Raw genomic sequence first — 7,865 nt, 5'->3', positions numbered from 1 at the left:
ATATGGAATTTGTACCTGTCTGTAATATGTCTTGTTCCTTGTTTATTCTCATTCCCCTTCTCTCTCTTCAGCCTCTCTTCCCTCCTTATTTACAGACATTTCATTTTTTTTATTTAAAGAAAGACAAAACAAAATAGAAAATGGGCAGAAATAGTACATACTTTCAAAGAAAAGAAATAAACAGTAATAAATCACTAGTTGGTGTATACATATTGTCCCCCAAAAAATAACTGTTCAATGGGGCTGGGGATTTAGCTCAGCGGCATAAGCACCTGCCTTGCAAGCAGGCGGTTGTGAGTTCGATCCCTGGTACCAATAAAAAGGAAAAAGACCAAAAAAAAAAAATAACTGTTCAAGATACACAAGTGGAACATATAAATGGGAATTCAACCAGGGAGACTGCAAATAGTTCTGTACAACTATCCAACAAAAACTAAGCAATATGGCTATCAATCCTATACACTTAGACATGTACGCATTTGTCCATATCTTCAATTACATTGAGACCTAACAAAACTTATTAAAGTCCTTCTGAACAAAGATTAATAATATAGCTGGATTTCACATCATAACACTCTGGAATCAGTACTGGGTACTGCAGTGCCCCTTTCTTTCCTTCAGAGTATTTGTTCATTTCATCATATGTCATAAGATCAGTTCTCATAAACTGTTTATAGGTTTTATACAAGCATGAGTCTTAGCATGTATTTCTATCCTTTCCATATGAGAGGGAGAAACAGAACAAAGCAGGACAGAAATAAACATTTTCCTATAGATACATAAAACTAAAAAGACATATAAAACTGCTGTATAAGGAGTTCTACCATGGTCACTGTGCTGTTTCTTGTTATCATCAACAGAATTGGCTATATCATCAGATAAAGTATAATTGAACATATCAGTACATAACAGGATTAACAGAAATACAACTTTGTAGACAGTGTAGAGCTACAAAAAACAGGTAGTAATCAAATCAGAATGGATATCGTAGCGAGTCATTGTCATTTTCAGTATAGTTGTCTATACTCAACTTGATACCAGCAACCTAACAGCTTTGAATAAAATCTGTCAATAATAAGCAGCAATCAAACAAGTCAGATTTAACTAAGATCATTCATGATACAACAGTATAAGTCATACAGGGATCCTGATTGAGTTAATAGGAAATTAAAGATGACCACTGTGCTGTGTCCTGATATCTTTGGGACAGCTGTCTGTGCCCTCAGATCCAGTGCTTGTATACAAACTAGGATGGAACAAGTTCCAACCAAGCAGAGTGGTGCAAGTAATAGAGGTTTTAATTCCTGATACACTATTAAGCTATATTTTCTGCTGTTTTTTTTGTTGTTGTTGTTGTTGAAGACTATTCCTCTCCTTTACTCCCTCAGAATGAACTGTATATTTTTGGGTCTCCCTAACACTCACAGTTTTTTATTGGGTGGGCAACCTGCGATTTTCCTAAGTGTTTATGAACTTTCTCACTCCTGGGCTAGATTTCTAGTTATATTTCTTCATTTATTGAAGCCTGTCTGTTCAGCCTATCAATAAATACTGGTCTAGTACCCCTATTACTCTCTGGTTCCCTATCACATCGAGTTCCATTTTCTCATGTTTGATTTGGTCCATATAACCTTCTTCAGGCTGATTATATTTCCTATAAAGAGCCTCTCTTTATAGTGGACCCTACCTCTTGATCCACTCTGCCTGTGATTCTCTCTTTTTTCCCTTAAGTTAGTGTATCTAGGCCATCTATATTAGAAATTATATCCAAACTTCTTTGCATCATTTCTGTTGTGCTCTTTTTCTGTCATTAGTTGTCTGTTTGTCTTCACCATTTTGCTTTCTGCTCCATTCATTGTGGCCTCTCTGCCACTGTTTCTGGAATCCTGGTACTTTTCTCTCTCTTTAGAATGTCCTGCAGTATTCTCTGTAGAGTTGGATTGGTGGTTGCGAATTCCCCTAGTTCGTCTTTATCTTGGAAGCATCTTGTTTCTCCATTAATTTCAAGGGACAGTTGTGCAGGATATATCGATCTTGGGTGGAGGTTATTGTTTTTCAAGGCTTGGATTATTTTGCCCCATGCTCTTCGAGATTTGATGGTTTGTGCCAAGAAGTCTGTTGTAATTCTGATGGGTGTTCCCTTGTAAGTGATCTGTTTCTTGTCTCTGACAGCTTTTAATATTCTGTTCTTATATTGGATTTCTGGAATCTTGATTATTATATGCCTGGGTGTAGTTCTATTTTGATTGTAGGTGGCTGGAGTTCTGTATGCCTCATATATCTGAGCATCTTTTCCTTTTCCTATGTTTGCGAAGCTTTCCTTGATTATTTCTGTGAATAGCCTTTCCAGTTCCCTTGTTTGTACCCCTGCTTCTTCATTCACATTCTTTATTCTTAAGTTATAGATCCTCTTGTCATCTTCAACCTTTGTATTGTTACTGCTTGTTTCCTTGTTATTTTTAAGAAGAGTTTCCTTTCATGTTCCCACATTACAAGCCTGTGCTCCAGTTCAGATAATCTATCCTTAGTTTCTTTTAAGCTGTTATGCCAGCTTTCAATAGAGTGTTTAGTTTCTTGGTAATCTCTTTGAACCTGCTTCATGAATTCTATGTTCACTCTATTTTCTCCATCAAACAATTCTCCCCCTTCTTTTTGTTCTTCCATCCTATCATCTGTTTTTTCTTGGGAGGTGCTTAGCATTTCTTTAACTATTCTATTTATATCTTGCTTCACTTGGTTAAATACTTCACTTTTGAACTCGTCTATGAAGTTCCAAAGATATCGCTTTATGTCTATTGGTGCCATGCCTGATTTTGCATGTTTTCTGTCCTCAGTCTCCTTTGCATTTACGTTTCCTGGATCAGTGTTCTCAGGATTGGGGACTGAGGACCCTTTCTTGTTGCCTCCTCTTCTTGTAGTTTTTGTTCCTTCCATACAGGTGTATATAGGAGGCCCAGTTTCTTTCTTTGTCGGTTTCAGTTTGTCTGAAGTGTGCTGACTAGGTGGTCCCACCCACTGCAGTGTCCTAGGAGGTACAGACCCGGGAAGCCTATGATGGTTCCCCCTGTCCAGGTCAACCTACCAAAGGCTTCACTGCATTAGGATGCACTGCCAGTTGCAGGGACTTGATTTGGGCTAGCCTATTGGGCCTCAGTCCGTGGCGTCACCCAGGTCAAGCACTCCCCCCCCAATCCCACTTGAGAGGAAAGTATGTGACTGAAGTCACTGCAGCGCCCTGTTCTGCAGGCCAGTCTGCCTGGTCCCAGAAGGTCCTCTGTTGGAGCCTCTTTGTCTATGGAAAGGTCTTTATTCTTCTCACTCACCACACATCGATGCAGGGTTCCCCACCAGCTGTGCTCTCAATTTGTTTTGCTGATTCCCATTCTCAGAGCGTTCCCATCTCCAGTGAGTTGAAACTAGCGGGCTATCCCGGCTGTGCCAATTCAGGTGTGGCAGCGGCAGCAAGTTCAATCCACGAGTTTAAGTGGAGGCACCGAGACTTTCGCTGTTCCAATTGTAACACCTGAACTGCATTTCCAATTGGTTTGTCTCAGCTTAGTTCATTCCTGGGTCTGCAGGGTATATCTCCCTCTGCTTAGGACTCCCCACGTCACATTGTTCCTGGAATCTAAGCTGGCTATCTCAGAGAGCCTCTGTAGCAGCTATTATCTATCCACCATCTTTTCCCCTCAATCTTACAGACGCTTTGTTTTCATTTTCTTCTTCTGTTCTCTTTTTCTCTTGCACCTGCATTCCCCCTCCCCTCCCTTTTCCCCCTTTCTATTTGAGCATTTTCTCCCCATTTCCCAATATCTGTTATACATTTTGGCACTTACTTATACTTTCAATTTCAGTTTGCATTGTCTCCTGCTTTTTGATCAACTCTAACCAATCATTTATTCTTCTTTGCATTATCTAACAGCTGCTGGATTGATTTCTCATGGTCCTTTGCTATTTTTAAAGAAATATTTCTTTTCCTGATTGCAATCCTGTCCACTATATCTGATACTGTGTTCTCACACTGGCTCATTTTGCTGCATACGCTTGCAATTGTACTGCTTGCCAGGCAGGCGCTTATGCCTCTGAACTAAATCCCTGGCCCACAAGGGAATTTTTAATCTCCTAGATATCTGCTTTAATCTGCTTTATGGAATCCCTTTCTTTCTTATGTTGGGCATTCACGATTTCCATCATTTTTATTAGCTCTTGTATTTTTTAATCTATATCTGCTCTGGAGTCAGTAACTCTCTGTAGTTATCTGAGAATTTATTTCTGATCTGATTTTTTTTCTAGAGCCTCATTCATCTGCTTTGTTGCTTCTGTGGTTTCCACTTCAGATCAGTGGCTTTTGAACTAGTTTACCTCACTGTCCCCTGAATTTTCCTTTGGTGAGCTGTAAGTCAGGAGTTGTACCTTGTTTAAGTGTCTTGTCATTTTCTATTTTTTTAAGTTTAATTCCTGGGGTGGTGCTTAATAACTGCTAATGGCAGGTAGATTTATTGCTAGTATTTAGAACCATTAGAAAATAATTACTTTTCAGAGATATGTTCCAGTGTAGCTGGCTTTTCGGTTTTGAGCCTCTTGCAAGATCCTACCTCTCAGGGCTGAGGATGTAGTTCAGCAGAATAGTGCTTGCCTGGCAAGTGCAAGGCCTTGAGTTTTATTTTCTGCACTCCTTAAAAAAAAGATACAACTCCTCCAATTTATTGAGGATGAGAAGTTGCTACCTATGTGGCCCAGCCTGTGGTTCTACAGCCCTGTCCTGTAATACTGTTTATGAGCCTGAGGCAGTCTCAGTCTTGGTACACCAGGAGGAACAACTGGTTACAACTGTGTCACCTTGGCTAACGTAGGACAATTAGCAATAATAAGAGCATCAAATGACAAACTTTGGTAACTATCAATTTGCCATTTTTAACCCTATGAACTAGGTTCATGGTTATATAATGAAATCTAAAATGAGCCAGAAAATTACATGCAGTGAATCAGCCCTCGATATGGTGATTTTATAGTTCTGGAAACTTTAGCCAGAGCAATTAGACAAGAGAAAGAAATAAAAAGAATAATGATAGGAAAGGAAGAAGTTAAATTATTATTTGCAGATGACATGATACTCTACATAGAAGACCCCAAAAATTCCACTAAAAGACAGCTAGATTGAATAAGCAAATTCAAGCTGGGAATGGTGGCACACTTCTGTAATCCCAGCCCTTGAGAGGCCTAGGCAGTAGAATTGTTGCAAGTTTGGGACCACCTGGGCTACAAAGTGAGTTCAAGGCCAACCTGAACTGTGTAGCAAGACCCTATCTCAACAAGACAAAATAAAGCAATTCAGCAGTGTTGCTGGATACAAAGTCAATACTCAAAACTCAATAGCCATGCCAGGGACAGAGCTCAGTGGCATAAGCGCCTGCTTGGCAAGTGCAAGGTCCTGGAACCAGGAGAGACCTAGAATGGCAAAGGCAATCCTGGGCAACAAAGGCAAGACAGGGGTGTCATAATCCCTGACTTGAAATTATACTATAAAGCTACTGTGAGGAAAAAAAAAACAGCATGGTAGGGCCAGGGATATAGCTCAGTGGCACAGCACTGCCTGACAAGCATGTGGTCCTAAGGCCAATTCCCAGAACAACAACAAAAAAAAGACAAAAACAAAACACAGCATAGTACTAGGCAAAAAAAAAAAAAAAAAAAAAACAGATCCCAGGATCAATAGAACAGATCAAAAGATACAAAACAACTACGACACTCTCAGCCACCTTAATTTTGACAAAGGTGCCAAACACATCCACTGGAAGAAGGACAGCCTCTTTAACAAGTGGTGCTGGAGAAACTGGCTCTGCACATGCCAAAGATTAAAAACTGGACCCAAATCTTTCACCATGTACTAAGCTAAAATCAGAATGGATCAAAGATCTTAAAATTAAAAGAGAAACATTAAATCTGCTGGAAGAGAGAGCAGGTAAAACTCTTGGGAGACATTGGGGATGGCACAGACTTTATGAACAAAACTGCGATTGCACAGGAGCTATCACAAAGGATCAACACCTGGGATCTCACTCTATTGAACATCTTTTGCACAGCAAGAGAAACTACCAACAGAGTGAAGGGACGACCCACAGTGTGGGAGAAAATGCTTGCCATCTGTTCCTCAGACAAAGGATTACTATCTAGAATAAAGAACTTTAAAAATCAGACCCTCCAAATTTAAAGACACAATCAAAATTGAGCATCTGAAATGAATATAAACAGCAAATAAATATAAGAAAACATTTTCAACATCACTGGTCATTTGAGAGATGCAAATTAGAACAACACTGAGATTCCATCTCAGTCCTGAAAGAACTGTATAATCAAGAAATCAACCAATACCAATCAACTGAGGAATGGATAAAAAAGATGTGATATTTCTATACAATGGAGAACTACTCAGCTATAAAGAATGACCAGATTGAGACATTTATAAATAAATGGATGCAGCTTGAGACCATACTCATAAGTGAAATAAATGAAACTCACAAATGTAACCACCATATTGTCTTCTTAGTGTAAGAAACTGAAAGAGTAAATAAGATATAAAATCTTCAATAATATTGTGAAATGATAGGAAACTGCTCAAAGAGGAAAAAATAACTCAGGGAACAAGAGCAAAGGAGGAAGAGATGTAAAATATATAAATTCATATATATATACAGTTAATATTACTGAGATGATTGTACTACTAATTCTATTAGTTCTTGGAACAAAACAGATAACATCCATAGAATTAGACCAATTTTGCATGACTATTTGGTAATTCAAATAAGACTTATGAAGACAGCTATGCAAAACAACAAAAATTGTTATGTTCTTACCACCTTGCTTTAAAAGCCTTCATTCTTACTGTTTGAGCTCTTAGTTATAGTTATTTATTTGTTGTTTTGTTTTTTCCTCTAATACAGAGAGGATAGATGTACATATATAGGCTTACACATGCCTAGAACTTCTCCTAAAGTGTTTACAAGAGAATTGATTTTTAGTATATGTGATAGTATGAACAACTACACAGAAGAAAATGAGACACTATGGTAGCCATTGATGATTTCCTATCATTTTGATACAAAAGCCAATAATGCTTTTATTCTTGGTGCTGATTGGTTTTAGTCTGTTTTCAATTATTTGATTCTAATACTATGAGGATACGGACAGCTATTTTGAAGAAAACAAGAGACATTGTGGTAGCCATTATTGATTTCCTAGTGTCTGGTCCTGAAAGCCCTTAAGGCACTCATTCTTGTTTTGATTGCTTTTGTACTATCTTGATTTGTATTAACTTACTGTTTATGAAGGTATAGACAACTATTTCAAAGAAAACATTTTGAAATGACATTATGGTAGGCACTGTTGATTTTCTGCTGTCTTTTCCTGAAATCCTGTGTTATTTGCATTGTTTTACTCTGCTCTGCTTTGTTTTGTTTTGTTTTGTTTTATTCTCTTTAAAAAGCAACTTCTCTTTAAGAAAAAAAAAGAAATCAACCAATAACAAATGCCAGCAGGGCTGTGGGGAAAAAGGAACCATTCTCCACTGCTAGTGGGAATGCAGACTGGTGCAGCCACTGTAGAAATCAGTGTGGAGATTTCTCATGAACCTAGAAAGCTAGAGGTCCCATTTGACCTGGCTGTCCCCTTCTTGGTATCTTCCTAAAAGAATTAAAAAGATCATAACAGCAATATATGCACACCTATGTTTGTAGCAGCAGTTTACAATGGCCAAATCTTGGAACCAGTCCAAATGCCCATGAACCAATGAATGGATAAAGATGTGTGGGTTTTGTACAATGGAGTACTACTCTGCTGTAAAGAAAGATAAACTTGAGACATTTCTA

This window comes from Cavia porcellus, unplaced genomic scaffold, assembly GCF_034190915.1.
Source record: "Cavia porcellus strain 051 isolate PalLab524CR breed Dunkin Hartley unplaced genomic scaffold, mCavPor4.1 scaffold_3, whole genome shotgun sequence".
NCBI classification, from domain to species: domain Eukaryota; kingdom Metazoa; phylum Chordata; class Mammalia; order Rodentia; family Caviidae; genus Cavia; species Cavia porcellus.
The sequence above is the reverse complement of the archived record's forward strand: the minus strand, read 5'-3'. Positions refer to the sequence as shown.